Genomic DNA, 19,540 nt, shown 5'->3' with positions numbered 1-19,540 from the left:
TTTTCTATCTGGGCAGAACATAGGAATTTGGATCCCTTTACGGCTCCCATTCCAGCAGTTCTTGAGGTTTTATCCCACATTTTTCTTCAGGGGGCCAGTTCTTCAACTGTGAAGGTTCAGATGGCGGCTATTTCCCACTTCCACATTGGAGACAATCTTGGTCCCTTAGCTTCCTCTAAGATCTGCAAGGCCTTTTTGAAGGGTACTTTTCTTTTAAGGCCTCCTGTAAAGAATGTGGTTCCTCCATGGGATCTAACCTTAGTCCTCCAGGCTCTCACTGGCCCCCTTTGAGCCTGCGGCTTTGGTTGACTTAAAGTATTTGTCTTGGAAAACTGCCTTTTTGATTGCCATTACCTCAGCTAGAAGGGTATGGGTGCTTCAGGCCCTTTGTTCCAAACCTCCGTATCTTGTCTTCCATAAAGACAGAGTTTCCCTCTGGACTAATTTCTCTTTTTTACCTAAAGTGGCTTCTGAGTCTAACATCAACCAGTCCATTAACCTGCCTGTCTTCTTCCCTAACTACCAGAACAAGGGGGAGTACAGACTCCATTCATTAGATGTGCATAGACAGTTGCACTTTTATTTGCATAGAATGGCTGCCTCTCGAAAATCCGAGCAGCTCTTTGTTTCCTTTGCTAAGCTATCTTTGGGTAAACCAGTGACGAAGGTAACTCTAGCTAGGTGGATTTCTCAATGCATCTTGCTCATGTACAAAATCTCTGGTTGACCTGAGCCCGTGGGAGTTTGTGCACATTCTACCCACTCTGTGGCTACCTCTGTTGCTTTTTGGTCAAGGGTGCCCTTGGATGACATTTGTTCTGCGGCCACTTGGGCTTCCTCTCATACATTTATTACACATTATAAGTTGGATTTGATATCCATGCGGAGGGCATCTTTTGGCTTTGCAGTGCTCCAGAATATCCTTCCATGAGGATCTCCCAAGTTTTTGGTAGCTGGGGACTCTGTCCCACAGGTTGCTGATCAAATGAAGTTAACTACTTCAGATAAAGAAGTTATGTACTTACCATAATGTTCTATCTGAGTAGGTAACTTTATTTGTCAGCATCCGACCCCCCCCCCCATCCCTCTAACCTGTAGTTCATCACCTGAATGATCGTTGTTTCAATCCTAGTTGGTATCAGGTTAGGATGTTCAGGTGGTTTGTTTCTTGGTATTTTGTGCTTATAGGGCAAACTCGATCTGAGGACTGGAGGGAGGTAGCAGGGTATTATGGGTAAGGGGAGGAGCTTGGAGCTTGGATCTCTAGCTTGGAAAGCTGCTGGCTCAGATCCAAATCGGATCAAATACCCACAGGTTGCTGACAAATGAAGTTTCCTACTCAGATGGAACGTTATGGTGAGTACATAACTTCTTTATTCAATCAGCTGTCTGGGTTTGTCAGTGCAATATTTAGTAAGTGTCCCTATTGTTGTGCCTTCCCCCATTATTTATGGCTTTGTACAGCTTTCTTCCTCTAGGAGGTTGTGAAGTATGTGAGCCAGACATCTGGGCATTCTGCAGCAACCTGTACAGTTGATGGCTATGACTGTAAGGAACTTTTACAATGCAGGGAGTGTGTGAGAGAACCTGTCACACACCCCCTGCACTGTTTCTTGCTCCCTTATCTATTTCAGTGTCCGCAGACACTGAAATACTCAAATTATTTAATTTCAGTGTCTGTGGATACTGAAATGCTTTTCAAAAGTACTGTACGGCACTTTATGAGTTCAGCGGGCATGGTAGACACACCCCCTGCACTCAGTTGTTTTCATGTCCCCATAGCCATAAATGTAGCATGCCTTCATGAATATGCAAGGAGCGCTACTGCTATAGCCATGCTTACATGGACATGGTCCACTCCGTGTCAGATTAATGCTATTCCAACATGGAGTTTAATGAATCCTGGGGATGGGGTTTATTCTGGGCCTTCCTCTTTGGGTTTAGACACAAGCAAAGCTTTCCAGGGTGACAATGCAGCTCCCAGTGCTTTTTTTTTTGACAATATTGTATAGAGTTACCAATGAAGACATTCAACAGGCTCTGTACAATGACTAGTTGCTCAATGTTCCAGGTTTCAGTAACAATGTATGATCAATCTCATCATTTAAACATGACATTTGTGTAATGAGGATATTAAGAATGTCATTAATATCATATGTTTTACATTGTGTTATGCCTGAATGTTTAAAGTTTTAGATAAAGCAATGATGCTATATCTTCTGTTACTTATTAACCAAAGTCACATTTCACAACAGCGTATTGTAAATCCAAAAATGCAAAATAAACACTGCAAGTGTAAATAAATTCAAACATTTTTAATGTCTTAAAACCAGATGTCTTAGCACTTTTGTTCACCAACATTGAACTTTATCAGAAACTGGTTAAAAATAAACTAAGTCCCCTTATATAACCTTTTGAAAATTGTGCCAAAATTTTTAAAGTCACATACATCAAATAAACACAAACTTATCACATTAAAACACAGACCATTCAGTGATGTAAAAAATACAGATATGAATTGAATTACATTTTATTTAAAATAAAACTTAAAAAGTTGTAAAAATAATCACAATAAATTTATGAAATACAAGATGCTTTTATCTTTAAAGCAGGCTTCAAAGAAACCACATCCTTGATGCTAGGCAGGCTAGTGGTATTCAAAACAATTTGCCAAAAACCTCTCTTTTTTTCTAGGAGAGTTTCCCATTCACCACCGCTAGGCTGCAATTCCACTTTTCAAGTACGGAGAAGGAAAATTTCTTGAAATTATTACATCTTATACTATGTCAAAAAAGGGCATTGCACTGCTGAGGCAATGTATGTTCATCCTGGAGGGTAACAGTTTTCAAGTGTCTGGATTATCGAATTTGATTACTGTTAAAGGCGGATATGACTGCAACACCAATGGGGGTTGTTTATATTGCCTTTTGTTCCGCATGTCCTGCCTTCTACATAGGAAAGACCATTGATGCCCTTAAGTCCCGTATTTACCAAACACTTACGCTATAAAAAGGTCTCACCAGTGTAATGCCCTTTTTCAACATAGTATAAAATGTAATGATTTCAAGAAAATTTCCTTCTCCATACTTGAAAAGGTAGAATTGCAACCTAGTAGTGATGACTGGGAAACTCTCTTAGAAAATAAAGTTTTTTTGGCAAATTTTGTTGAATGCCACTAGTCTACCTCACATCAATGATGTGGTTTTCTTTGAAACCTGCTCTAAAGATCAGAAAATCTTGTATTTCATAAATGTATTGTGATTATTTTTACAACTTTTTAAGTTTTATTTTAAATAAGATGTATTTCAATTCATAGCTGTCATTTTTACATCACTGAATGGTTTGCATTTTAAAGTGATGGGTTTGTGTTTATTTGATGTATGCCACTTTAAAATCTTTTGTGCAATTTTCAAAAGGTTATATAAGGGGACTTAGTTTATTTTTAACCAGTTTCTGATGAAGTTTGACAGTGATGAAAAAAAGTGCTAAGACTTCTGGTTTTAAGACATTAAAAAGGTTTGGATTTATCTCTTGCAGCATTTATTTGGCATTTTTGTTACTTATTAAAAAGTCAAGAGGAGTAAGCATGTACATTACAGCAGAAACCTCTATCTGTTATTTTGCTATTTTTTGGATTTCTTTTTCTTTCACTTCTCAACAGGCTTGTAAAAGTTAACTAATAGAATGCTTACTTTCCTCCCTAAAGAGTGCTAAAAAAGCTAATATACTTGTCTTCTATCATATAGATAGTGAGATTAATACAGAATTACCATTTTGCAATCATGTGGATGAAGAGATCACTACTGTGATGTGGATGAAGATTATACTGGGAGGAAGTATTATTTCAGAAAATGGAGAAAAAGAATAACAGCAAGAAAAGCAAAGAAGGTGTTGTGGGTATAACAGAAGTATGTGAGAACTTTAAAAGAGATGAGTTCAGGTTGTAAAGATACTGGTAGAAGACAGAAAATTGTGCCATAATAACTATGTAATGGGATAGACTCAGTGATAAACTGATTTATGAAGGGAAAGTTACAAGGTAACATTAACCACTTGAGTTTATGGCTTGAAGAGACGGAGGAAGACTTGAATTACAATAGAAGGTGACCTGAAATGGAAAACAAACATGTAATTGTAGCTGTAAAAGCAGAACATGTGGATTCAGACATATTTAACCAGAACGATTGCTCATAATTGGCAGGAAGTATGCAAATAAAGTCTGTTGTGTTGTTTTAACATGAAGAAAATCAGATATAAAGGCTGAACAGCTCAAATGGTGAGAAAAAGAATAGTTCAAGGTATACCTACAGTGAAGAAATGCTAGCAAACCTGTTCCAGACGGCAAGAAGTTGCAAAATTGAAAAAGGAAAGGGAAAAAAGTGAAGAAAATGTATATTTGGTAAGAAAAGCATGTACACCAACATACATGGTAGACAGGTAGGGCATGACAAGCAACTAAAAAAAAAATACTGAGGTACAAATACCAAAAAGTAGTCAAGTGAAGAAACTATCTGAAATATTAAAAAAAAAAAACTTATGTAATCCCAATACAAAAGGGGTAATTCTGTGGACTTCATTTCTTGACCCATCACCACTCAGTCAGTTCTGTTACATAAGCAACTTTTAGAATTCCCGACCATTAAAAACCTAACATGTGTTTCTTCCAGTATATAGCTCAGAAACTACCTTGCTGACATTCCTGTAAATAGTTAAAATATCAGGGCTAACAATAACTTTTCCCTTCTGTCATTTAACCAAAATGTTTGATATTGCATCTCATCAACTATTGATATCAAGTCTTGTAAGCGTATATATGATTTATGAAACAATGTCCTGGATAAAATATACTTAACTAATAGACACCAAGACATATTAATTTATTTTTATTTATTTTTTATTTTACATTTGTTGACCGGGCTAGTCTAACTGGATACATGTCCATTTTCAGTAGAGGCCCGGGGCGATAAGCTCCACTTTAAACTAAATAAATCAAGACAGAACAAAAGTAAAAAAAAATATTTAAATACATATACATGAAGATTTTCTTCAACAACTTGAATTATACATAACTAAATTATACAGACTGTGACTACTGAGTTTAACAAGGCAAAATACAGTACTATTATCATGGGAAAGTGATTGATATTCACCATAAGTATATTGGGTAGGAATGTATCTTTACAGTGATGTATATAGGTTATAAAAAATATAACACTGAGAAATAAGAAAATTATTAAATATATGTACATAAAGAAGTAGTTATAGTCATAGTGAAATAAATAGTTGGTCTATACACAAGGTGGAAGACATGTGCTCACTACAGAAATAATGTTGTAAATAGCATACTCAGTGATATTTCCTTTGGAATAACATACTAAGAAGGGAGTGAGGGATGAATTTACTATTTCTGCAATGTGGGTTTTGGAGGAGAGGTATAGAATAATGTTGCACTGGGGGTGTTAGTCAGGGTTAGTACATGGGCATAGCCATTGTGGTTTTAGTAGGATTTTTAGTTGCTGTTTAAAGAGAGGTAATGATGAGAGAGATGTAAGTTTAATGGGAAGCTTGTTCCAAATCTTCCCCACTGAATTAGAGAAAAGAGAATCACCTGCCTTGTTGTGGGATTTCTGGATGGTAGTCAGTAGTTTATTTGCTGAGCGAAGGGTAGTAAGGTTTGTGTAGGGGGAGATGAGGCTACTGAGAATAGGAGTATTACTAGGCTGGTACAGAATCTTATGGGTAATGGTGAGTTGTTGAAATTCTAGCTGGTTATTTAGTTCTAGACATCCCAGAAGTTTGAGATTCAGACAGTGATGAGTTCTAAATGGGGACCCAGTAGCAAACCTGGCAATATTGTTATAAGAAGTGGTCAATTTGTTTAGGTTGCTTTTGAAAAGATTAGTATAAATAGGTGAGGCATAGAGGAGGGTGGTGATCAGATGGGGTTGGGGTCTGGGCAATTAAGGCAAGAAACTTACTGATCCTATGAGACAGTCTCTTTTGGACTTTCTAAAGAAGCCATATTAGGATCCCCACTTTTCAATATATTTATCAACGATATATGTAAAGTCATCACAACATTTCAGTTGTACAGTATGTTGATGATTATACCAACAGCTTCTCAACACATTTTGTTGCTTTATTAAATGCCAACAAAACAAAATGATCCTCTTCAGTCCAGAATCATACCAACCTAATTATTTAGATTTCCAAATCAAATATATTCCAATGCAACAAGTAGAGAAAAACAAAATTACTGGGGGAGGGGGGGTGGCGGCTAATAATAGACAAAAAATAAATAAATAAATACAATCTGTCTCACATATATACTCTGTCATGTCCAAAGTTAACTATAAACTTAAGATTTTACTTAAATCAAATTTATTTTTAGCTCTTGACTGAAAACAGTTCCAATATTACTACTTCCTATGCACCCCCCTAATCTAACCAAAGGCACACACACACACACACACACACACACACACACACACACACACACAAACTTGTCTAAACAAACTTGATCAATACCATAGTAAAATAGTTACATGTACAGTCTTTCCAGAAGGTCTCACTACTGGTTTGAAGTACAGAGTCTCCTTATATTCTCATAGCTCATGCCAAATTTCACAGTTCTACAGTCCTAACAAATGTCCCACATAAAATGATTCACTACAAACCTATACTTAAGCTAAATTGTTAAGACCTGCAAATCTCATCAAGCTAACTTTTTCTAGACCTATTGATCACTTTGGTGAGCTCCTCTTCGTGGTACCAAAATTTTAATTATAGAACTCCTTGTCACTCAAAATTATATCCATTTTAATACTATTTTTTGGCTTTTACTAAAAAAGAAAAAAAGCAAATAGCTGTAACTAAGGAAATTATTAGTTTGTGCTGGTACACAAGCTCAGAACTGGATATACATAGTAAGGCCTTATGAAATGTAATGTTTTTGGCTACCAAAAAAAGCAATTATTAAAACAATGGAAATCATACATATAAATGAGTCCACAAAATATATTAACAGTTGGTATGAAATGAATAGATTAACATAATTTCATCTTTTATGGCATCTTCTATCCTCAGATATCCATCTTCATTTAAAAGAATATCATCAGGCCATTTCTTCATAGTAAATAAGCAGATTATATAACAACTACCATCTTTTTTAAAAGAAAAGTATTCTTAGTATCTAAAACTTGATTCTGCACTTCAAGTTTGATTACTAAATTTCCTAGCAATATTTATTTCAGTATTCCATTTGAGGTATTCAGTATTACATACAGTCCAGATAGATAATGCACCCTTGTGTGCTTTACAGTATCAGGTTTCATATATTTACATCAGGGATGAATTCTTGGACAAGACCTCCATACATGATACCATGTGCTTTGATAACCAGAACCATGCCAACAGAGTTTCCCCTGGATATATCTAACTCATAACTCATAAATCTCCACAATTTTGTAAATTCTTCATTAAAGTTTAAAATAGGTCATTCTTTTTTCCAATCCTAACTAATTTTGGTTACTGTTGAGTTGCTAGGAATAGCAACTAATATTAATAATGTCAATATACCAAAGTAAAAAAGGAGCATTACCCAAGATAAGTACTATGCTCACTAAACTGACATTAGATTTAGCACTTTTGTTTTTCTTTATTTAAAGACCTCCCCCCGGATTCACGAATCCTCCGTATAAGACTAAATAGGTCTTACTCGGAGGCTGCAGTTGAATGATATGACGTCAATGTACCATGAATATTCAAGAGGGCATGCTGACTCAACCGCAAGTCTAACATGGACCATGAAGGAAAGCGGGGGGCATGTCCGACTACCGATCAGTCTAAATGTCCACGCCCCTACAAGGGTTCAAAAATAAAATGTAAACACAGAAGAGTGAGTCTGCTTAAATGTCCATGCACCCAACACCACACTCCCTGACATTATAAACCCCATCACAGTTATTAAAAGTAAAACATTAAAATTTTATTTTTTTTATATTCTCAAAATAGCTGCCCGTATTTGCGCGTGTGTGCCCATTGCTTAGCTGCAGTTAGCAATCCCGTCATGGAAGAGCTTAAGAAGGAATGTTTATGCAAATTACGCCAGATAGCAATAGCGTAATGGTAGAGCGTTCGCACAAAGAGGAGGCATTCATGGATCGAGTCCCACCACTCCCCTTCCTATTTATGTTTTAAATCAGTTATATAAAATAATACCTGACATATATGATTACAATTTTACTAAAAAGCAGTGAAATGGCCTATGTATCAGTGAACAAAATATATATTTATAAAGGATCCTGATATATAATTGCCCGCAGTTAAGCAGCGCTTTACCCAGGGCAATGTAGTTGCCCATAGCTAAATAGCGCTTTACCTAGCACAATGTAGTTGCCCATAGCTAAATAGCACTTTACCCAGAGCAATCGGTTTGCGCAGACATGAGCGCCGCGCCAACCAGTGCTCCATAGTGCAATGTTGAGCAACGTAGAGCAAAGCTGCTTAAACACAGCCACACCCCTTGTCTGGACAGTATTAAAATAAAATGAATAACAAGGTTCGAACCCAGGACTCTGTGCACCATAATCAAAATACTGAACCACTAAGCCATGACAACTTAGGAGAAACAGCCACTGTTAACATACATATACTCTTAAATGGTAGATTAACCATTACTAAGCAGGCAGCAGTCAGCCGAGAATTTTCAAAAATGGCTAATCACAAAAAAGTGCAGGAAATGAGGCATATTTAAGCCCCATAGGCAGGAATACTCACCATAACTGATTGTAGCTCACATCTGCAGTTAGAATGACTGGTGCTGGAGAGGGTACACACTTCTGAGTGCAACGTTAGGGCATCAAGGAGTCGAAATATATGGTTTGGCTCCTTGTTCACCATCATGAGTCAAGACTCCTGCAGGGCCAGTTCCAAGGGACGGAGTACAAGGCAGAGGCTTGGAACCGGTTAGCTCATAACCTCACCAGTGTCATAGGAGGTCCTCGGACTGGTGAGCAGGTCCATCACCACCATGCAGACCTGAAGAGATGGAAGCAGAACTGACTGAACCAATGGATACAGGAGGCCCATGGGATGCAAGATGCCCCACAACTGAGTAGGTAGCCATGGAATGCAGTATGTAAGAAATGATAATTGATTCTGTATAATGGATAGGTATGTCTTAATATCCCTTCATTTACTTCACAGCTGCAGGTGACTGTACTGCGAATCAGCAAGCCTATACAGATACGCTGCTAAGGCTGCGCCACCAGACAGGTTAGTGATTATTCTGCATGCATTGTTATGTAAAATAGGTGAGAGAGCATGAAAGAAAGTGTTGTAGTCCAATAATACAGCCATAAAATTCCCTGAATAAGTCCTCTGAATGTACTGTTATATGAAATAAGTCAGAGAGCCAGAAAAAAGAGAATATTAACCCATTAAGAAAGGTAAAATATGTCTGGAATAATATCACTGCAGGTACTGTCATATAAAATAAGTGAGCGAGCCTGAAAAAGAGTGTTCTAACCTATTAATAAAGGTATAATATGTCTTGAATATGTCTTCCATATGCACTGTAATATCAAATAAAGGAGTGAGCCTGTGGAAAACTGTGTAATGTAATTAATAAAGGTATAAAACCTGGAGAGTGTCTGTGTCACTTACTGTGAAATGTTGTTTTACCCCTGCATTATACAAATAGTGCTGTTTTAATAAGTGCTGGCAACACACAGTTGGGCAGTCCCATCTAAAGTGGGTGATGGAAGTGCTAGTAGCTGTGAAGCATATATACAGTCCTCAACAGTCAAGTTACTGGCTGGCATGCATAAGTAAATCTGGCACACGAGTAGCTTGTTAATGTGTTCCCCAGAAATGTGAGTGTGCTACAAGAAATGCAGGGTTCTGTACAAATTGAACTGAAAATGTCATGTGAACACATCCAGATATGTAGATAAAGAAATATAAATGCAACAATAAATATGTAGCAGTAACATCTGCATCCTGGACAGTGTTATTATGTCAGATATAGATCAGGTATATAATGAACTAGCCAAACCCATTACACAACCTAACGCATGTTGCCAAGTGTAATAATACATGTAGGGGATATACACCTGCAGTCAACAGGAATGTAGTGTAGACTAAAAGTGCTCATAAGATGTTAATTGAGGTTTCTTTCTACATCCTACTGTATGTGCTTAAACAATCAATTCCACAACTCAATGGGTATGTGTAATCTCAAAACATTTGTTGGGACATATGTCCTATTGTTCTATAAATATCTGCATTCACTTTGATGCATGTGCCCTATTCAAACACCACAATCATGGTGGCCTGTTGCCACCAATCATCCCTGCATGCTGTTGGAATGTCCACTGTTGTTCAATTTATGCATGTGTTATGCTTGCTGTTCAACTGTTGGAACCTTGGTGTGTTGGGTTAATGGGAATATTACTGCATACTGTTACAACTAATTTGGAATGCTGTTATTTATGTTGTAATTAATCACACCTAATCACAGAACGTATGGAAAGGCTCCTCAGCTGGTGAGTGCACCTGGCACCAGCAGGTCCGGTGCCCGGGCTCCCCTCCTCTGTTGGTCCTGTGCCACCTTTGGGTGAAAGCGCTGCAGGGGATGGGGGCTCATCCCCCCGTGCAAGCGTGGGCGGAGAAAGGCCACCTGTCTCCCTTTGTAGGGTCCTGGCTGTGGTGCGTAGGGAGATCCAACATTCAGTCACTGATCCCCTACGCCAGCTCGAGGCGAGAGTGGTGCGTCTCATGGGTGAGCCTGCCCATCTTACGCAGCCCCCAGCACAGTCACCCTCGGGGCTGTGAAGGTGCAGTGGTGACTGCCCATGGGTGGGGTTCTCAGCTCTACTGTTACCATCTGTGGGCTCATGAGCTTGCGATTTCCAAACACCCGTCCCCGTCAATTGTGTTCACCCAACCCATGTGTCATACACTGCCCCTGTATGTGTCTTGTTTGTCTTGTCTGTTCTCCTCCCCAACCTACCTCCCAAAATATACCTACTTCCTCTACCTCACATTCCACTCTCACCTGAAAAAAAAAGGGCAATCTGTACCCACAAAAAAATTATGCCCCATACATAGCTGCCCATTTCGCACACATGTCCACTGGACATGTAAACTGATAATTATAATTGGCAGTACAACAAACTTTGTTGTCCTCATCCCTCTCCCAGGGGTGGAAGGTTTCAAATATCACTTCAAATTTATTGCATATGCGCAGCTGTTGCTGGTAAAGAAATGGGCAGCTATGGACCTTCCCTACACCCGTCCTGCACATCCCGAACTTGTTTCCCTACTGTTTTTCCCTCTTTGTGCCCCCTTTTTCACCACTTTCCTATCTCCCCATTTTCTTTTCTTTCAAAGAAATTAGTGCAGGCGTTAGCGGGAGTAAGCAGGTTTAAGCAGTAGTAAGCAGGTTTAAGCGAGTGTGCACATGTGTGCGCTTAGCTAAGCATTGCTAAGTGTCATGCAAACCCACGCAAACCCACTTACAACTGCTTAAAAGTGCCTTAGTCACTCTATGTCAGGGCCCTTGTTCTGCTCAGCAGCAAAATAAAACACCTTTGGCAGTCTCGGACCCCAGACCATTGACACAATAGACTGCATGAATTACCACTAAGCCACAGCAGATATACAATAATCTGGTGCTCAAATAAATATATCATGCATTTCAATGACTGAATGTAAAGGATAAATAGGAAGGCCACAACACAAAGCTTGTTTTGTGGATCTTTACCTGCAATTGTTGTGAAATGCATTACATGAGTGTGATATGAGAAGCAGCCATTCTAGCAGAAAATAAACTTACAGAGGCACTTTACAACCCCCACACAATATCATAGCAGGACAAACAGTGGCAAATCTGATTAGGGCAGAGGCCATACTACCCAATTGTGACTACTTAACAGGGATGTCCCTGATTGTGAAACATATTGAAGCTGTGTCCCTCTGAATCCCTCTGAAAAGTACTGACGTCAGTCAGAAAGGTGGGGTATTACACAATTAATACTGACATTAATAACAGTAGACACTGCTTGTACTTCATAAAAGGAGTACATATCCATATGCACTTATTCACACAAGTCTAGACTTTTACTGTCTCTATGCTGTGTAAGGTGTACTTCACATTTAACTACCTATCCCTGACTCCATGCAAAGATGTATCTGAGTGTTTCATAGGCCTGGCAGAGGCACAAACACACAGGCATAGCAGCTATCCTGCTGTTACACACACTGCAACTAGCTGTGGTAGGACTTCCCCAAGCATACCCTTATGTAGGAGTGCAACACAGAAATATCAAAGGATGTAGCCATGTACTGGTAGCAACTGACTGTAACAATGCCATTGTACTAGTGATGAAAACACCTGTAGGTTGCACAGACAAAGAATAACAATGTAACATTTGACTACCATCTGGATAGGTTCACAGTTGGGAACTATGCAGACAGACCACCTGCCTTGATAAATCAACAGGTACACACCAATCCTTAAAGTCCAGTAAGATAATATTCACACAATAATACATAATGCTCTCTGTATGTCAACAACCCCCCCACACTGTAAATACACGTGTGTTTGGGGTCTACCAAGGATGTAGGTAGGCATACACAGTACTGGAATTGTCCAGTTGTCCTGTGAAGCCTGTGTTAATGTCAACAATAAAACTACAAACCCCGCAGAAGTGCCTACATTAATATGCACAGTATAACAGTTCACAAACAGTTCATGTGCCAAAAGAATACTTCTCAATAACTGCATTTGTATGGCAGTTACTTGTATGAGTGGAAAAGAAACTACATAGTCACAGAAATGTTGTGTAAGCATTTGTAGGGGTGAGTTAAACTCTACACTGATAGCTCTGTACTGCAAGTGGCAACAGTCAGGCCTGAGTACAACATGTACATCACTGTCTACACCTCTAGCTTCAGATATAAGAAGAATACCAACCTTCTGACTTGTACAACAGTGTCCACAGCAAACACGCATGGGCCCCCTCTGGAAATCTGAAGGGGCTACACCTACATACCTAAGCAATTTGTAGCATTGGATTGCTATGACAGTGAGTACTGCAATTACCACACAGCAGGCTGTATGCATTTATCAAATGCTGGGCACCAATTGGTGCAGAGGGCATCACATACACATGCCCAGATAACTATAAAAGCAGATTGTACTTGCTATCCCCCCATCAATCATTACATTGCGCATGTCATCAAATACTGACAAACTCTATTACTGAATACAGAAGCCTTACTTCTTAAAAAACTAAACATATTAATTAAGAAATAAAACTTAATTAATAACCAATAACAACTAATAAGTACAAAACTTTACTTAAAAAAAAAAAAAAACTTTGAAAAGCATACACAGATAGACCTGACAGGGAGTAACAGGTATGTGACAGAGTTGTAGTTACCGGCAAGTAGTAGATGATTATGAATAGTACTGAACATACTCAGAAGCATGCATAAGTGGCAGCAGTAGGTATGTATGCAGTGATGCCATGCATAACTACTTCCATGGACAAATTAGTGTGTAGCTGTGTGCAGTGGGACATAACTGTGACATATGTATCTCAGCATTATATGTCAAACATCTGAACATGTTATCAATGGTCTGTACAGTACTGCGTATAATGGCAGTTTGGGGGAGTAGTGCAAACACCTATATAAACTTGGATGTGACAGAGTAAGACATGCATGATAGTAACATAATTTGTAGCTCAGCATTGGCAACTGCTGTACCAGGCTAGTATAGTAGTGTTATCATTTGCAGCTATATATACTCCCTGTACTATTACTGTATGCACACATGTGACAAGCGTCCATGTTGTAGCAAGGCCCAACAGGTCATCCGTGAGGTGTACAGACTTACAACAGTGTGGACCCTGTGTGTGTATGGCACACACATATGGAGAGATATGTATGTGTCTGATAAATTAGCATCTGAACATGTGCATAGAGCAAGGGACATACTGCAACTGTTTGTGATAGGTGGACAATTATATGTTGTTGCAGGTTGTTATGTGCATTTGTATATGTAGGTGGTAGTGTGTGGCAAACAAGACAGCATACTGTGCTAGCATACAACGTGGCATTTAAACGCTGTGGTTATGATTCCTCAGGTTGTAGTCTTCCAGATAGGGGGTCCTGCTAAAGGTACATGGGCTGAGACTACCTTCCATGCATTCTGCACAAGACTGTGCAATATCATTACATAACTGCATCCCTCTCAACCTTTGTATAATTGGTATTCCCACCATAAAAGGTGGACTGTATATGTGCCTATATGTATATCTATATGTACACCAATGGATGTTCATATGTATGCCCAAGCTCAATGTTGTAAACGTATTGCCATCCCTCATGTTTATAACCCTGTACCCATGACCTACCACATAGGTGGTAGTCTACTCAACACCAAAAGTGTGATGAGAGACTATGGGACAAAGGTGGACAGTAGTGCCCCTATTGATAATCACAGTGTCACACTGGTCATGTAAACTGAGTAAGGTCCACAAGTCAGCAGAAAAGGTGTGTCATCCATGGAATAAGAGTTCAGTGTTCCACTGTACTCATCAGTCATAACACCCATCATAGAGTACATAGGCCCTGTCGGTATGTACCTCAGAAGACATCCACAGCGACAGTAGACGCCAGACACATACCTCACAAAGAGTATTATCGGACTCAAACAGATGCCCTATGCAGACTGTCCTACAAAACCACAGCTACACTGTTTCACATACCGCCTACCCAGAGGCAACCTCTGCCGAGCATACAAAGCTATGCCAAACCCACAGGTGTTGGACATGCTCCAGATATTCTGATTACACTCCATACAAGCTACACACTGTACTGATCTAAACCCTGTAATGTGAAAAAGCAGAACATGCTGGAGTGGTACATTATCATCTCAGACACATAACATACTCTGGAACTAACCACCTATCAATAGCAAATGAAGGTCCTCATTAGTAGTTGTCATGAATGATCATAATGAGTGGGTGTGAGATAGGAAACATAACCCGGGAGTCACCACTGTGGCTCTGCATGACAGGGGCACATGAACCTACATTACATGGGTGTGGAAGGGTAGGATATCATATGGCTATGCTTCCATAGGTCCTACGGATAATAGCCTTTTAGCTACCTAGGACCCGATACACACACACGCATGTACTTGTTGCATTACTGGCTATGTGAGGTTGACTGGGTGTGATGGTGAATGTGTAGCTGAATGTGTCAAAGTTGTATATATGTGTGATAGCCTAGTGTGAAACCATGTATATCATGGTATGTAGTGTTGTAGCTCAAATCCCAGCAAAGGATACGTATGCTATTGCTAGGCAGGAAAATCAGTAAGGCATATGGTGTGACGTAGTCCCATTGTGTTGACCGGAGTGTGCCATTGTAGGCTTAAGCAGTACATGTATTCTTATTGATTGGTAACACTAGTGAATACAAATCCTGTATGAACAGTAGTACTACCTGAAGCTGTAGGCCTAAACAGCACAGTATGGTTTACATCCACATTGCTTGGACACACTGTTTTGTTTGTTACCTGTAGTCCTCACACATTAGAAACCTTAGGCATGAGGTTTTGTAGGTGCTGACACACAGTACTGTATGTTACACAGGTAAAACTGATCTGGGTTGCCATACCTATGTGTCCTGTAGGTATGTCAGATGTGTGTGTGGGTATGCCTGTAACATGTCCTTGGTGGTATGTGTGTAACAGGATACATGTGCATATCTATCAACATGTGTAGTGTATTACAGCAGTATGCCACCTATAGTGATGAATGTGCACATTTGTTACTGAGGGGTTTGCTATCAACAAGTAGCGTGGTGTACTGATAGTACTTAATCTGTACTTAACATTCATTTCAATGGATGACAAATGTCTGCATGCATTAGCTTCATACACACCCCCTGTGGCTAGGTGGTGCGTTGTGTCACATAGAGTGTGCCATGTACTGTTGTATAGTCTTACATACTGGTTCCACTTTTTTGCTATGCAGAACATGTTTTGGAATATAATATGTGCCAGGCACTGTCAGGCAGTTGTGGGCTGAGCAGTCCTATGTGGTATGACAGGTGTGTATCTACTGACAGCCAATAGGTTGCTATATTTGGCATTTCATTGATGTCTGTACTTTAGCATGTTGTGTTCCACATGACATGCTCACAATGACTGCTTTATTGTCTTACAGGAATATGTCTCACAACAGGAAGCCTGCCTATTCCCCTGAGGAGGAGGAGGTCATCTATGATGCCCTGGTACAGCATTGCAACTTGCTGTTTTCCAGATCTAGCCAGGACCAGCATGGACGCACTGCCCTGTGGCAGGATATTGTCCGTCGGGTGAATGATGTAGGCATGCATAACCGGACGTATGAGCAGGTACGCCATCACTGCAGTGATTTAATCAGACATGTCCGTCAGCATGCCTCCGATGTCCACAGACAACAGCTTGCCACAGGTGGTGGTGCATCAACACATCCCCCCTCACCAGAGTGGAAGAGCTGCTCCTCAGCGTGGTGGCTCCTGGACAAGCAGTACAACAGACATGCATCATTATGGAGGCCGGAGTCACCCAGCACATAGATACAGAGCATGCAGGTAACATGGCATATCTGTAGACTACTGCTAGATCAATTGTTAGAACATGCATTTACCAGCTGTGTACTGTGTATTCAGAAGATGCGGAGCCTGCTGTCATGCAATACTGATAATTTGGAACATAATTTGTATGCCTGTGACTGTCACCTCTTGTACTACTGTGGAATTGCAAACACACAGCACCAATACCATAGTTGTTGCCACTGACAAACTGTCTCATGTCCTTGTAGGTCCCTCTGATGTGATAGCAGGACAGCACACCCATGCTGGTGAGTGTTCCACATTTAATATAGCATATAAAATGTGCATGTCATAGGAGACCTGTAGGCCATATACACATGTAAAACACCTATGCATAATGCATGCTCTGCATGTTCTCTGTGGGACTATGCAGATCCCAGTAACATAAGTATCTACCTCAAACACTTGCAATACACAGAGCATCCCAACCAATTGTGGTACACTGTAGTGGACATTGTATAGGCAGAGTCAATACACATGCACACAACATACACCACTTTGTCATATGCAGTTAGTGGTAATTTGATACACATGGCATATGTAGACACCTGCTGTAAGGTCATACTCCAGTATCCCAAATGTCAACAACACAACACACATACTATACCTGGGGTAGAGGACTATCATGGGGTGGTGTGACATGCTTCAACACACAACACATTCATGTGAGGCAATGCTCCCTATTGAACACCTTACATACCCGTGTAACAACTGGCTGTGAAATGGTTAATGTAGCCAAAGTGGTGCAGGCCAGGTACAGCAAGATAGTTGCCAGTGTGACATACATTAGTGGCCTTGGTTGACCACATGATGCTGCCTGATGATGGCTCATGGTACTACACTACATCCAGTTACAGTAACTACAGTACTACACATAGCATTCATTGCTATACACCTGACAGTTGTGTGCATCCAGCCATGGTATGTATACCCATGAGTGATGGTGCACAGGACATTGGAAAGTGTTCCAGATTGCACAGCAATGTTGTGTCCATGTACACATTGTATTCCAGGGTGAGGCCAATCATTGAACAATAAACATGCATCAAAAACATGTATACTGTTATCAACAAGGACTCTCCACACTCGCACTGCATGCTGTTGAGCAACACACATCCTGCATGCTGACACATGTGATAGGACTCTTTGGCTTGTGATACTGTACTGCACCATCAACCACTAATGGATATGTTCCTTATTGCTGTTGGTGTGTGTGTGTGTGTGTGTGTGTGTGTGTGTGTGTGTGTGTGTCTCAACTTGACTGAGTAGTGCATGTGTTCATGTGTGCATGCGTGCATGTGTTCATGTGTGCATGTGTGCATGTGTTCATGTGCTCATGTGTGCATGTGTGCAGATGTGCATGTGTGTATGTGTTCATGTGTGCACGTGTTCATGTGTGCTAACATCATGTACAGATTGTAAAGTGTGTTTCCTGTCTTCCTCTCACAGGTGCTGAGGTTGGGTTGGCTAAATGTGAATGCAGCAGGGAACCTGAAGTCACTGCCACAAATAGTGGAGATGATGACACATGTATTGTGGCACAGGCAGGTTTGACAGGGTCTGTTGTTGGTCCGCCAGTTGACAGTACACAGCTTTCCACCCCATCTATGTGCACACTCATACTGCCAATACATCCATCATCACCAATGGCCTTAGCCGAGGGACAGCATACAGTTGGCATTGACCAGGATAGTGTGGTGTCCATGGTACTTGCATCCCCTCACACCAGCCATACCCAGATTACTGGAATGGTACCACATAGGCGGATATCCAGGGGTTCTCATGGGAGCACCGCTGGTCATAATGCCCCTGGTAGACGTGCCCTCACAGGTCTTACGACCTCAAGTATGTTCTGGGCTGTAATGCAGGCACAGGCACATATGGAACAGTACACCAGACAGGGACTAAGGGTGTAGAGGGCCCATTACACCACTATCAATGACAGCATCCGTGACCTTGCTGGTGCCATCCGGAATTACACTGAGGTCATTGATAGACATTGGGGGGAGACATTACATGCCCTCCACAATGTGTTTTCCATGAGCCAGGACCATGCAGGATGGTTGAGATGTCGACGCGGACGTATGCCACCAACATCAACAGCTGGCAGTCATTGCGGATGGCCCACAGATCACAGCCACTCCTGTAGTAGCAGTACCAGCCCCAGCAATGCTGGGGCTGGCCTATCAATTGACCATCCTAGTAGACCACGTGCATGTGGCTCTGGCCAGTCCCAGCAGGGACATGGGTCCACTCGACATACCTCTGATGATAGTACCCAGTCAGGGTTGGTACCCTCTACTTTCCATAGCACCCCTGCCAGGAACAGGTACCATGTCAGTGGCCAGAGACAATGATCTGTACAGTCTGGCAGCTACAGTCTGTGGCTGTCCCACAACCTCCCATATATGGCAGCCTCATGGTGGAGCTGTGTGCATGCAGACACACACACACACATTAACCAAACAACTAGGGCTCACACATACACACACACATTACATCGATATTGGCCCATGCTGTACTGTTGTCCCTCACACACACACACACATACATGTCGATTGGATGGGACAATGTCGGGCTCTGGCAAACCAACAACACACCCTGTGCATATGATGACATCTGTGCCACCTCCTGTCATCTGTAACATTGATGCAGGAACAGGCTAACATGGTGCTGATGCACAGGGTGACATTATATCAGTGTAGCAATATTAGCATGTTGTCAACAGGACAGTGTAATGATATCCTTGTAGGTATATCTGAGCAGGCATGCTGCATCAAAGCTATGATTGTAAATGTAGCATTGTTTACACCAGTGTTAAGTCTGAGTATGTATTGTCCACCCATGTGCCACGTGGCTGAAG

This window comes from Protopterus annectens, chromosome 8.part0 (assembly GCF_019279795.1).
Source record: "Protopterus annectens isolate FY-2018-M chromosome 8.part0, PAN1.0, whole genome shotgun sequence".
Taxonomy (NCBI): Eukaryota; Metazoa; Chordata; order Ceratodontiformes; family Protopteridae; genus Protopterus; species Protopterus annectens.
The sequence above is the reverse complement of the archived record's forward strand: the minus strand, read 5'-3'. Positions refer to the sequence as shown.